Source organism: Anguilla rostrata, chromosome 2 (assembly GCF_018555375.3).
Source record: "Anguilla rostrata isolate EN2019 chromosome 2, ASM1855537v3, whole genome shotgun sequence".
In the NCBI taxonomy this organism is placed as follows: domain Eukaryota; kingdom Metazoa; phylum Chordata; class Actinopteri; order Anguilliformes; family Anguillidae; genus Anguilla; species Anguilla rostrata.
In genome coordinates this window covers 48924316-48938707 of record NC_057934.1, presented here as the reverse complement: position 1 = coordinate 48938707, position 14392 = coordinate 48924316, and the positions used below count along the sequence as shown (strand labels likewise).

At 38.0% G+C, this 14392-nt stretch overlaps 2 protein-coding genes across 2 annotated transcripts in view; one reads left to right on the top strand and one right to left on the bottom strand.

The window, feature by feature from the left end:
* LOC135248277 (neuronal-specific septin-3-like) overlaps positions 1-12744 on the bottom strand; it is an 80500-nt gene extending 67756 nt beyond the window's left edge. The window contains exon 1 of the mRNA XM_064322730.1: positions 12738-12744. The gene's annotated coding sequence lies outside the window, so the exon portion shown is untranslated. The remainder of the gene's footprint in view (positions 1-12737) is intronic.
* A 747-nt stretch (positions 12745-13491) lies between these two features.
* LOC135248280 (cytoplasmic phosphatidylinositol transfer protein 1-like) overlaps positions 13492-14392 on the top strand; it is a 46285-nt gene continuing 45384 nt past the window's right edge. Inside the window, exon 1 of the mRNA XM_064322742.1 lies at positions 13492-13592. The gene's annotated coding sequence lies outside the window, so the exon portion shown is untranslated. The remainder of the gene's footprint in view (positions 13593-14392) is intronic.

Here is a 14392-nt window from a genome sequence, read left to right as displayed (position 1 = left end):
TGGATTTGTTGATATCGTTGTTATTTTTATGAATGCAGCTTATGAATCAGCACCCAAAAGGTGTATTTGTCTATATTATCATTTTTTTAATTGATAGAATGTTAGTTACATCAATGATATGCATTCCTTCATAAACATGCATTCAAAAGGTGCATTTATTCATCTGTGCAGTTACATTTCACATTCCCAAGCATTTCTCTGAGGCACTGGGTGATTATGCTGCATAAATAGATGATTACCTATTTGTGCAGCATAGTAATGAATACAAATTATATCTTGCCAAATATTGTTCGATTTTAGGGTTACTTTGTCATGCTTTCATGTATATGCTAATGGAAGGAAGAATTTCAGTTCTGTGGAGCAGGGCTCAAAGTTTCATATTAAACAGCTCCCTGTTAAATCTTGCGGTAAGTGAGAAACCATGTGACCAGGTTCCCATGGTTCACACCACCCTGCTCACGCTAAGCAGCCTGGCCCTGATCTCAAGTGGCCCTCATTAGCTATATGAGCCTGATGTGGTGGGGATTAATGTCGCCTGGGCTTTTCATGCTGTGAAGAGGGATGAATATTGGGCTGGGGGTTTCAAAGAGCTGAAACAGGGCAGGGTTACAAATCCAGGACTTTTCGGGCCAGAGCCAAACTGTTTCTGTAAGTCTGAAGTCATGCCATTGAGAAAAGTCAACGTCAAGATATTTCTATCATTTTTGTGTACTATTATTTACATTATTATTGAATTGTTTTCGATTGAATGTTGCTATATTGTAAATATTCTGTAATTACACTCTGGCCACGGTTTGATTATTAAATTATTTTGAATTGAATTAAATTTGAATAAAATATATATATACAGTACCAGTCAAGTTTGGACACCTGCTTAAACCGGTTATGTATATATATATATAATTTTTTTTTTCTCTCAAGCAGAGAATATAATTGTGATTTTAAATTACAGTAATCATTAAATTAAGGATAGTCCTAGGAATAATATTACAAATATAGGGCCATATTTACTAAGCATGCCATAAATTATCGTCAGTGCCGTAAAATTCTGCCTCGCAGCATGTTTTCAATTTAGCAGGGTATTTCCTTTGGGTAAAGCCAAGCCACACACCCACGAGTTCGCCTGGCATTGCTTTCCCCTCCCACAAACAGCTGCATGTGTGTCTGTTTTCTATTTTTAAAGCAGTGTTCCTTAAATGTTTACAATTTGTAAATCCCCATAAAGCAATAATTAATGATTCCTCCAGACAGAACTAACTTATGTGGAATGGGAAAATAAAATTTGAAATCAAAGTCAGTTTACACGTCGGATCTTTAATTATTTGTTATCGCACAATGTTCCCCGTCTTTCCAGTCGCGCCACCCACTTACCTAGCAGCGCCAGTTATCCCAGCATGCCTTGCGGACGCGAATAATCGGCTCCCATTGAAATGAAAGGAATGGAGGGCTTCAGATTTGGAGATTAAGGACACTATATGGTGTTGAAAACCACATAGGCCTACTGTTAATAATAATTTACAATTATTCCGTACCTCTGATAAGATACACTTATACCGACTACGTGATATGAATGTAACATTAACTGTGTGTAGCCTACTTTCGTTTTAATTGCATCGGAGTTGATGAAATTATGAATGTAACTGAAATGGGAATGACTAGGTAGGCTACTTACATATCAAACTGTTTGAAGTAAAATTGCATATTAGGCTAGACATTTTCTGAATAAAAGAGAAAAATCCGAAAACTGTTAGGCTATATTTATGGCGACTCTCACGTTGACGATGTCTCCCCTTACAAATGGCAACCCTGATCACCCGGTTCTCGCAGATGTTAAAAAAAATGACGCACCTCTAGCAGGTGACTAAATCACCTCTACAGGTTATATTCATAAATTTAAAGTATTTCCTCCCGTAGTTTTTGCGGTCTACCGCCATAACTCCCTAAAATAAAAATGCATTACCACAAACACAAATTTTAAGATTCTCTCGTTTTCCCTGCGCAAACCTTTGGCGCAGTACCACAGTAAATACAAAATTGTAAATACTGTGAATGATGTCAGTAAAAGAATGGCAGTGCATATTAGAGTCCTGATCTTCTGTTACTCATCATCTTTATTGTAGATATAAAATGGAGTCTGGACATTCTGATCCAAAGCTGTATGGTGATGGGAGGCATACTGAGTGGCCAGACATAGTGCATTCATAAAGCTGAATAACAACAACACAAAAATAGTGTTCAGTTTCTAATGGTGGTCAGGCCCTTGGGGAGATGATGGCTCCCCATTTTAGGCCCTGTATACACCACATTGTGAAGGACAGCATGCTGGAGGTTATCATCTAGGCAAGGCAGGATCAGGCCCTGTGAGTCACATGGGTTTGACCAGCTGAATTGTTTTTTTACCTAGCTGTCAGTCATTGCCTTACACAAGCACTGGGGTGAGCAATTGAAAGAAGAGCTTAGTTTAGTGGACAATGGCTGACCTTTGGCAAAGATAAGAGACCCTCAGAAAGGTATTTGCCTTTAGGAGATGAAATGGCTGTGTAGTCATTTAGCCTCAAGTGGTATAACACACTGAAGAAAATCAGATAGCTTCAGAATATAAACAATGAAATTTCTTACGAAAAACTATTCCCCCCTATGGTCTGTTTAAAGCAAAACCATAGAGCTCACTGATCTTAGTAGCCCAATTTCATTCACATGGGTCTGCACCCAAGCTCTGAGAAGCCGCAATATGCCCCGTGAACTCGTCAGCACCTGTTAGAAAGTTTAATTCTAACAGCAGTAGGAGAGGAATGTTTGGAGTGTTCTCATGCCAAGCCACTTCCCACAGAAGCAAAGAAAGTGTACAAAAGGATAAGAGAGCTTTGTGTGAAACAATCCAGCTCATGTAAATGAGATTGTGGCAGCTGTTTAAAGAAGAACCAATTAGGGAGATGTAAATGTTTGAAACAGCTTTAAACTGCCGCAAATAAAGCTTCAGAGGCCTCTTCATTTTCTCCATCCACGTTTCTCTTCTCACCATTCTACAGTAGTGACCTGAGGTATTCAGGAAGTGAAGTAGAAGGCTTCTGAAAACTATTCAATTAAACTATAGGTCAGGGGGGAAGTAAAAAAATGAGCATACCTTTTATGTTCATACCTAACCTGCTAATTGACCAATCACCTTGCAGACCTCAGGCACCACTATATTCTGGCCTGTGTCAAGGCTTGGAGTGACAGCTGTGAGGAAACATCCCTCTGGTCTCACACCCTCCCATCATCCCTCCTGGTTCTGTGTCCTACAGTCGCTGTCAACATTCTTTGTTTTTTAATTGGGATAACTATGGCAACAGAGATAAGTAAACTGCTAAGATGTATATGCAATAAAATGCAACCAAGTACATTATATAAAAAGTATGTTGCATTCGCTTAATGCAAATGTATATGCAGTGTCTTTGACTGCTTCCATTGAGCCTGTTGTGATGCTGAGATCTGTTCTAATATTGTATTGGATTTTACCCTCCGTAATTAATTAAAGCTATTATTTTAGGACAGACAGATGGAAGAAGGGTAAATGATTCTAATTCTTGTACTGGTATATATATGGGTTACTTCAGGTTGGTTACAAACAGGCAGCACAATATAGTTCTGAGATTTACAAAAAATAGTAATCAGTCTATCTAAGAGGAAGTATAATGCAGCATATAGCCATTCTTGGAGTCTTACAGTCAGTAATACAGGTTGACGATACTTGAATATATTAAACAAAAACTGCAGAGGTGCTAATGGGAAATGACTTCCACACAAAATACTTTTATTCTAGACTGCACTCTCATAAACACATCTGTGAGACTTTATTGTACCCCTGGTGCAGGGATTTGAACTCAACTGGTGGGCTGCAGTGTCTGCTAGTTTTTGGTGTATTTTAGCATAGTGATATTACTCAGTAGTTGGCTAAAGAGTGCAAACAGCACAATTCCAAGGTTTATATAGGCTTCTGATTGAAAGGAAATCACAAAACACTAGAGCAGTTTGGGATACTTATCCTAGCATGCTGTAGCACGCTTTGGGTGCATGCGAGTCTACAGAGGGTAATTAAAAGAACCACGGACAACACAGTCTCCAGTAGAACTTTCTATTCCTACTGTAAAACTGCAGCTCTTAATCTGATTTAGCCTGATGTGTAATAGTCTTAATTGCTTGAACCCAGTTCTGTGGGGTATTATTTACAGTGCCCCGCATCATTAATAACAAACAGTTCCAAACAGTTGAGCGGTGCTCTCTGTGGTATCTTTCTGAAGGATTTATTCTGAGACAAGCAGCCAGTGTCTCCTCAGTGTTGTTTTTTTAATTGCACTTGTACCTCAGTGCATTGTGTAGGTTACTCAAGTGAAATCTGTCTCAGGAAGCATGCTTTATCATGTTGAATAGCTCTACTGATAGAATACAATATTTTATTACTTAGGAGGGGCACTTCTTGGCCATTTTGTTTTATTTTTATCTAAGACAACTTGAGCTATGTTGAAAGTAGCAAGCAAACATTTTTATTTTGCGTTCAAGATCAGTGTGCTTTAAATACCTACAGGAAGCTCCACCCATTAGTTACTTTGTAAACCAAACTTCATACCTCAGATATGGAAAGGTATACCAATGTTTTTCCCAGGACTGACAACCATAGTGTATTTGCAAAAACTAAACTCACCTGAGAAATGTCTGTGTTATTTGCTCTAATAAGTCATTAATATATTTTTAAAAATCTTTTAATTCTTTAAAATGTCTATATTTGTACATTCATACCAGTATTTACATATACATATCATATATTCACTGCTTTATGTGGACACAGAACAGTTTAGTCATTTATCACACATTTTTAACAACTGTAGTAATAGGCTTGTATAATTGAGCTATGGCTGCAGAATTGCCTCGTGTCTGAACAGCCCCCAGACAGGCCACCTTAGCTGCTTGGGCTCAGATACAGCAAATCTGAAAAGTTCATCAAGATAATTGTACATTTGAGGGAAGGAATCACTGCTGCTTCCCAGCGGATGCACTACCAATGCAATACAGCATTAAACCAGCTGAACCAATTCTCAGGCTCTCTCATTACACAAGCTGAACTGACTGATACAGACAGCTGAGAAACAGCTCATGTGGATGCTATGGGAACAATAGGCACATCATGTCAGCTTCCCTGAGATTTATGCTGCCCTAAAGCACTATAACTCCTCTCATTTTCCCATTTCACTTTTAATTCTTGAATGGAATTGTTAAATTGCAGCTACTGTTATTTACACTATTCACAAAGGCAAAACTGATCTGACTTCTTTAAAAAATAACAGAACAGGATTGCTGTACTGAAGATTTCAGACTACCTGAATTAATCAGTTCACTGACTGGAGTAGTGAGAGAAAAGCCTACTTACTATGGACATTTTTCTGCATCATGATGCTTAAAATAAATAGAGATACGTTCTGTGACTTGTGGTTGTGCATGTGTGTGCGTGTGTACATATGTGTGTGCGTGTGATAGAAGCTGCCGACTTGTTATGCTTGATTAAAACATAAAAACAGCCTTTTCATGCTGTATGCTGCATTCATAAGGTATGAGGTAAGACAGAGTGACACAGTACAGCCTGATTGACCCAATGACCCAACAAGCAAATATTAACATGCTATCAAAAACGTAGTGCCTGTAATCCTTAAAACACCATTAATGGACATTGCAATGTTAAAAATAAGACCTTTTCCTCTTGCATAGGCTGCCATCTACTGGCGAGTTTAGGGTCTTTTGGTCTACAGTATGTGATTAAATAAGTTTAAATGAAAACATTATTATATAGCAAGTATATGTGATGTACCTGGAGACAACTGTATAGTCACACACTGTAATGGTACATAGTCTAATTGATTATTCCATTCAACACTGGTATGTATGGCATTTTCAAACTTGGAATCTTACAGATCACTCAGGGCACTTCTACTACTATGTACCTTAATCAGCTCTCTGTCATTAATACAGCAGCTATGAGTCAGGCGTGTAGATTCTTTCTATACAGTCAATAAATCTTCCCCTTCCTTACCACCTACACAGCACAGCAATTAGTCCTGTCCCTGGCAAATTCACACCTGGATTATTAGAATTCCCTTCTTTCCAGCCTCCCTGTAGCTTTATGGTGATATTACACTGGTGTTTTCCTGAGTCGAGCACAAATGTTCACCACTTCTGTTAGTTTCTCTAGATCGAAATCCAGTAGAAAGAAAGAGGACCGCTAAAGATGACCAAGGGAGCCATGGTGCAGCCTGAAGAGATGGGTCTACAGCCTGTGTCAGAAGATGATTAAGGTTTCTGCTTTCCTGACTGCAGTGGGAAGGTTATTCAACAGACAGGAGATGTGTTTTGTAAGTGCAGCACATACAGCGGAAGAGGGGTCAGGTGTCCAGAGGGTGCAGCCTGGAGAGATCTGACTGATGTGGATGGTTATGATCATTTGAAGATAGAACAGAGAGGTTCCTTTAGCTCCCCCATGAGGTGGCAGCAAGGTTTTTAATTTGATGTGAGCCAATATAGGTAGTGGATGGAGATAAGAAAGGAAGTTATACACAGTAACTAAGCCTCAGTTGAGCAGCAGCATTCTGGATAAGCTGTAGAGATCGGATGGTGGAGGTGGGAAGATCAGCAAGGAGGGAGTTGCAGGTGTCCAAAGGAGAAATGATCAGGGCCTTGACTAAGAGCTAGGCTGAATAAGTGGCAGAGAAGGGTTGTTGCACAGGAAGAATTTGCATGGCTGACATATCACCATGATGTTCTCTGAGAGGGACAGATTGTCATCCAGTAGCATTCCAAGATGAAGAGGGTGACACTGTGGGGCCATCCATGGTGAGTGAAAGCTTAAGCAGGGGGAGCACTTGGTTGGGAAGTACAGCATCTCAGTTATAGCGGAGTTAAGCTTTAGCGGATGGTTTGCCATCCAACTCAGATAACTTGTGGGAAAGTTGAGATGAGTGCATTGGAGCGAGAAAGCGAGAGAAGCAGGCCATGGGAGGAGATGACAAAACAAAGAGACTTGGCTTGGATGCAATCCAGTTGAAAGCTGTAACACAGAACACCAAGATGGGGAAGATAACAAAAGGTGGTGGTCAAGAGTGGTGCAGAATGGAGCTCCTTGCTGACAGCAAGGAGGGCTGACTGTTGAGCGGCCAGGCCTGAAGAGACTGCTGAGGGCTGACAGGTGATATGTGATATTCCAGGGGTTGACTTGGGGGCGTTACATTCATTTCTTTCCCCACAACTCATCTTCCAAATATCTTCACATCATCTGTGCATTTCTGAACAGGGTATTATTTGGGTTCAGTTTCATCCATAATCTGCCATATTATCTGTCCTAATTTTACATGTGCACAATGTGAAATATAGAATTATCTGAGTAAAATACTTGCATATACTGTGTTTGACCAATAATAGGCTGTATTTTTATCTCAAAAGTGGCTCAGCTGATTAATGTACTTGTCACAAACAGTTTTCCGTGTTGCCTTTGACAACGGTATTTTGATTAATCCACCTTTCAATTCCTATAAACCTGATGCAATGGCAGTGTGGCAAAGAATAAAGCTATGCTGAGCATGTCTCATATGTCATGGATAAACTGCCTTGTCAGGATTAAGAGAATAAAATTGTCACAAAATAAATAGAATATCTTGCAGATACCACATTATTGAAAGAATACCATATTCCTAGGACTAGTGCATAGAATACATTGAACATATATTTAACATGTTGCTTTTCACTTCATTCTACTGGCTGGATTGAAATTCAAACAGGTAAATAACTAATACTTTATCTGAAGATATTGAGCAACCTTGAGCTTATACTATGGAAAAATAATTATTTTTCCCCCACTTACCAAAACATGTTACTTAATGACATTAAGTGAGATTCAGCTTTAACATACTCTTCTGATGCAAAATCCAATTTCAAAACTGCACAGAAACCAAATTTTTTCAAAGTCTACATGAATTCACACAATTCATGATCTTTGCATTTCCAGTTTTTCCAACCATGCATCTTGAATATGCAAATTAACAAACTGTTTTTACTTGACTCGATTATCATCAGAGGGGGTAGATGTGACACAGAAATCACAAGCTTTAGTGGAAGAGACAAAAATAGCATTTTGATGTAGTGAAACAATATCAAAATTATATTAACAATTGCTTCTGTGACAGGTACTGACATTATTTCATCTTACAAAAGAGTAAAATAATTATCTCAGAACATTTAATGGTACTACTGGTATTTACTGCTTTCCTTATTTTCCTTTCATTTTCTGTCACATGCATCCCTTATTAAACTGCCATATGTTCACTCAGGGAGTACTCTCTGATAGCATGCTTAGGAGCATCAGATGCCTTGTTTTTTTTTTTGCCTTAAAAGATGGCAGTACTCAATTGAAAAGGAGCCAACTGTAATGGTTGTCCATTTTGAGGGCGCTCTCAAGGTCAATTCGAGAGGTGTTGCATGGTCACAGCCACACAATTAAAGTGCTGATAAGTGTATTCAGTATGCCAAGGTTACAAGCGGTGAGGTCAGTTTCCGTACAATCTGTTGAAGAACTTGTTCCCAGACTGACTTAAACTTAGGGGGCAGTTAACCAGATCAGTGTTTAAAATACCATATGTACATTACATTATATACACTGTACAGTATACCGTATATACAGTATATTTAATGGTGAATGGATACATACTTTTTTACAGGGATTTTGTTCCCTGTAAACTGAATGAAAGACACTTACTCTTTGATACTTACCCCTTAGTTTGAAATTCTCACTAAGAAATTGGAAAGTGTATCGTGTGACCATAAGTTTTCTTGAAAGCCTAGGAGTCTAGGAGTATTAAAGCAGACTACAGATCACTTTCAACTTTGGGGTGAATATGTCACAGATCCTTGCAATTGCTTATAAAAATGCCCCCTGCAATGTAGCTTTTCATCACAATGTGGCACATTTGAAGTCACAGTGAACTAAGCCACACCATTTACTTCCAAAGGTCTGTAATGTCCACTTGTGCTGCTGAAGAAACAATGTTCAAATGTGAAAGACCAGAGGATACTTCCCTCATGAACACAGGACAAATTTTAAAAAACAGAAGGTTGACCTCATCACCACTCAAAGCACTATCATGTTCTTGTTCTGAGAAACAGGTATGATGATTGTTATCAAACCTATTGGATCCAGTGCTGATCAGACATTGAAAAAATGCTTTTGACAATCTGTAATATAATATGTAATGTAATTCAAATTCTAAGAAAATGCCTGGAAGCACATAATGTACCTTATTAGTTTGCAATACTCTGTCTTGTTCACCAATTTCATTACTGCTTTTTCAAAGTAAGAAACACTAATCTCATGCACAGACTCTTATCAGTGTGTTCTCACTGGCTGCATTCAATCATTCTGGTCTTTACTGTGCTCCAAAATTTGAGAGGTCAAGTGCTTGTTGCCCTATGCTCCTTCCAGTTAATTCTGGTAGTCAGCTTTGTAATTAGTACTGGAAAAACTTAATTTAGCTAGCAAGAAATGCACAACATTTAATTGTATTGTGTGGCTTAATTCTCCATCTGTAAAACATAATATACTATGTTTGCAGCTGGTATTCGTGGAAGATTCGCTGTTAAATTTTACATATACGTTTTCGCAATCATACAATTGAGCTAAAGTAAAATGAGCTAAAATATCAAAGATGCCCCATGTGTGCCACAGAGAATTCTTCCCCTAAGGGAAGCAAATCGCAAATATTCAGCACAAAATTAAAGTAGATATAGTATCACATAACAGAATGTGATTAATGGTTTACAAGAAGTGTCATTACTGAAAATATACAACTAAAATAAACAATTAATGCATTGCAATGTATTAATGCATAAAAATAATTTATGAAAATTAAAATGTAATGGACTGTCACATCACAGGACAATTACTGATCTATTACATTTTTTTTTTTTTTTTTTTTTTTTAAAGAAAGCAAAAGATAGCCTACATCAATTTACATTATGAGGCCCACAAAAAACACAAGACTCATTTTAAGATTAAGACTATTTATCAGAATGTTAATGACCACATCATTTTCAGCCAAATATCTGGAACATTTACATTCTGCATGTTTAGCCAAACTTTCTAGTTACCTACATCTTATGTAGCTATATTTAGTGTGATATCCAAAATAAAGTGGACTGTTTTAAGTGGAATTGCTTCTACACCCCAGGGGTGCACAAGGGCTGATCCATTTCAGGATTTTACACTAACTCTGGTTTTTATTTAATTGCCTCATCATCTTGAACTGAAATGAGTATAACTACCAGCTACAGCCGCAGACTCCAAATGTATCCCAAAGATTTCTGTGCTCAAATTCACGAGTGAACCAGCAGTTCATAGAGCTGCCAGAAATCTAAAATTTAGGTAAGTGGTTATAACAAAAATCAGTACACAGACCAGCCCCCCAGGAGCAAAGTTGTGCACCCCTGTTTAACCTGTAATATTACACGTCTTTCTTGCTGTAATATTACAATGTCAAATTCATGAAAATTTAATTCAGGAAATAAGGCTTTAACCATACAATTGGACATAAGATTCTAAGGTAGTACTGTAGGTTGACTGAACTACTTGGTGGTAGGCACATATTTTATGAAAGGAAGGTGCATAAAATATTGTTTTGGATACTTTTTTGCATTAAAAAACACATTGAAAGTGCACTGGCAAACATGGACCCTTGCTTGGACTCATCTCAAAGTAATGTAAATGAAAAGAATAGATACAAAAAAGTTACAGGCAAGAATTTTTGCTGCTGTTTGTGAACATGAGACTGACAGTCGAGTGCAGGGGGTAGGGACATTAACATTCTCACTAGCAGTGTCATTTCTCAGTTTTTAATAACTCCTATGTCAATCAACAAGCAGGCAAGATGCAAACTGAAGGAACCAAGCTGGGATATAATTTTACCCAATATTTCCGTTAGTATGCAATGTGCCATTGTTAATTTAGATTCTGGTCATAAAGGTATGCATATATGGGGCCACAGTAGCTGAGAAGGTGGTGGGAGACAGCGATTGAAACTGGTGACTTGTAGACTGAAGAACCCAGAAAGTCCATTTATGCTAATCAGAGTCACAAGATACACTTGAACAGCCAAACTTGTATTCATTAAAAAAAACCTTCTAATCCTGAATGGAAAATTCCAACATGGATTATTCAACATGAGATAGAAGCAGCTTTTACCCAAACACCTGCATCACATTTAATATTTTGCTAACTAGTACCCAGGACTGGATTCAAATCAGACTTTTTTTGCCTTCAGACAGAAATATTACCACTTTAGCTTGTTCCAGGATTGCTGCACTCCTGAAAATGCAGGACCAAAGAAATATTCCATGAATCGATCAAGCGTGGTGCTCAGAACTATTCATTTATCAGTGCAACCCCCGCTGGGTCTGTGCTCGCAGACTTCTGACGTCAGTGTGAAAGCAGCCTCGATTCTGAAGGGAAAATACCACTCATTAATATTCTACGCACCTTCGGGGAGCTCTCGGAAAAATGTTATTTTTAAAATCCTTGATAATTAAACAATTTTTCTAAATTAACCATTCAGCTTTACCCACTGAAAAGTATGATTAACGATATAGCTTAGACTTCAAATTGTTATATTGTTTTGGATATTAATGCTGCTGTTAGAATAATTAAGTTAATAATTCAAGGTTGCTGAAGATGTTTTAAAACATGTCAAAGTTAGTAAAAATGCGATTTTAAAATTATGCAAATGAATAATAAAAGTCACTAAGAGTGCCACAAGAACAGATATCAAGAAATACACCAACAGTAATCATCTTTTGTTAAGTGTTAATATTCACTTTGTGATCAAGATTTTACAAATAACCAAAAGCAATTTATTGGGTAAATATCTGACTACAGTGCTAGGAATAAAGATATTAAAATATGATTAAATATAAATATCAAAAGTTGCTCTTTGGAAAGAAGGACGGGCATTAAAAAAAAAAACAATCAGAATCTTACTATCAAATTATTACTTGCTAAAAACAAAACCTTTACATACATACATACATATGCATAGCCTACATACGGGTGACAAATTAAAGGAAAAACCTGAATACATGAGTGGAGAAACAATGAATGCAGATGCTTCCACACAGGTAGCTATAGTGCATGAAACAATTAAGAGATCAACATCCTATCATGTTCTGTGGCATGTAGAAAAATTCTGAGCAGGGCGAGTAGATCTCGAATCTAGATCAAGATAGCAAAAAGAAAAATAGAGTTCCAGAGAATTGTAGAATCTATGCTAAGGTGCATTGATGCTGTTTTGTCGGCATGTAGGGGCCCATCACCTTACCAAGACACTTGGGATTTCCTTTAATTTGTCACCCGTTGTAACGGAGTGAACCCTTTGTTCCTGCTAGGACACTATTATAAAAAATGATCGGATTTTACGTGGTATCTGCTTATGGTAGCGGTATCAGCTTGTGGCTCGGTTGTTTGGCGCCAGTAGGCTACGCCGCTTTCATAAATGTAGTGCGGACCATACATGTTTGCCGGTTTGTCAACTCAAACACATTCGCAACTGTACATCTGTTCACCACCATAATGTACTGCAAGTAACTTAAACATTCACATCTGGCTTCAAACATTAAATAGATTTATTTCAGTATACCATGTTTCAATATGCGAAATGTTAGGAGTTGCTACTAACCGTTGTTTGTTCCATGTTCAAACTGGAATGACGTAAATCGTGTGTCACAATTCTGTGCAATTTTATTGGGTGCACTGGACAAAAAGAATTGCCTATTTTATACGGGGGGAGACCGTAGGGTGTAGTCGGTAATATTTTCTCGTACCCAATTAGATATGTGATTATTAGATATAAAGTAGCAACTGATAATATATGTATAATAATGCATATGTGTAAAAATGTACTGTGATTTCTTCTGTGAGATAATTTAATAGTGTATGCAAATGGTATATTCTGGATAATGTAGAGTATATAAACAGGTCATTTGGTGCCAGTAGGGTAGCCGGCGCTAGGTGCGTGAGATTGAATGGGTGTAATTGATGTGCTGATTCTTTTGTATATAATTGTTGGGGACACTTTTGTAAATAACACACCGACTTGGGTTGCACAAGTTTGAGGCTCATCTCCAAAGCTCACTGTAAAATCTGCTGACCGACCATCCTTGTAACACTTGTCTACACATATATGTACATACACTTACAAATTACATAGTGTTTCTGAGGAAAGCAATTTTCAGGATTCACTGCAGATTTTCCATTTTTCAATGGGATTTAAGTCTGGGCTTTAATTGGGCCATTTTAAAATACTTTCTGTTAAGCCATTCCTTTGTAGTTTTTGACATGTACTTTGGGTCATTATCTTTTTGGAACATGGCTCTTTGTCCTAAATGCAAACATTCTGTGGTCTCGGACAGGTTCACCCCCTAAGTTTTCTTGTATTTGGCACCAGCCATCTTTCCCTTGACAGCAACAAGCTTCCCAGTCCCTCCTGCTGCAAAACGACCCAGTCACATGCTGCAAGCCACCATGCTTGATGGTAGGGATGGTGTTCCCTGGCTGATGGAAAAGGCGGTTTGTCCCAAACATAGTACCTTGCTTTTGGGTCAAAAGGCTTAACTTACGTCTCATCAGACCACAACATCTTTTTCCAGAAGGTCTCAGGGTCTTTCACATAGCGTCTGGCAAACTCCAGGCGTGACTTAATATTGACCTTTCTTAGAAGTGGCTTCTGTCCAGCCACTCTCCCAGAGGCCAAATCTGTGAAGCGCTGAAGAGATTGTTAATCTCTGGACAGTTTCTCCAATTTCAGTCAATGAGCTCTGTGATTCTGTCAGTGCTGTGGCTTGACTCTTGGTCCTTTCTCTGACAATTGCCTTTCTTGTCCTATTTCTCAGTTTGGTAGGACATTCTGATCTTGTTAATGTCTTGTGGTACCATATTTTTCATTGTGCTAGGATGGACTTTAAAATTAAAGCTTAAAATTCCAAAAGTTATCTTTTTATAGCCTTCTTCAATTTTTTGCCTAAGAACTTAATCATAAATTTCCTTGGCACTTGTGACAGCAAGACTGATCTGATTTGTTGTTTCAGTTCTGAGACCTCGCAAAGTCAGTGATATTTATTTTGCAATCCAATGAAGGTGGATTGAAAATCAACAAAGCTGGACCTCAAAATGCTTAATATCTCTCAAGACAATTAAAATACCTGACCCAATCTAGGTTGCGAATTAAAAAATCGACACATATATTAAATATTTTTGTTAAAATGCTTGCAAGGCATAATAGAGCCAGGAACCTCCCTGCACTATGTCTTTACCAATACTGATTGCCAGTGATAC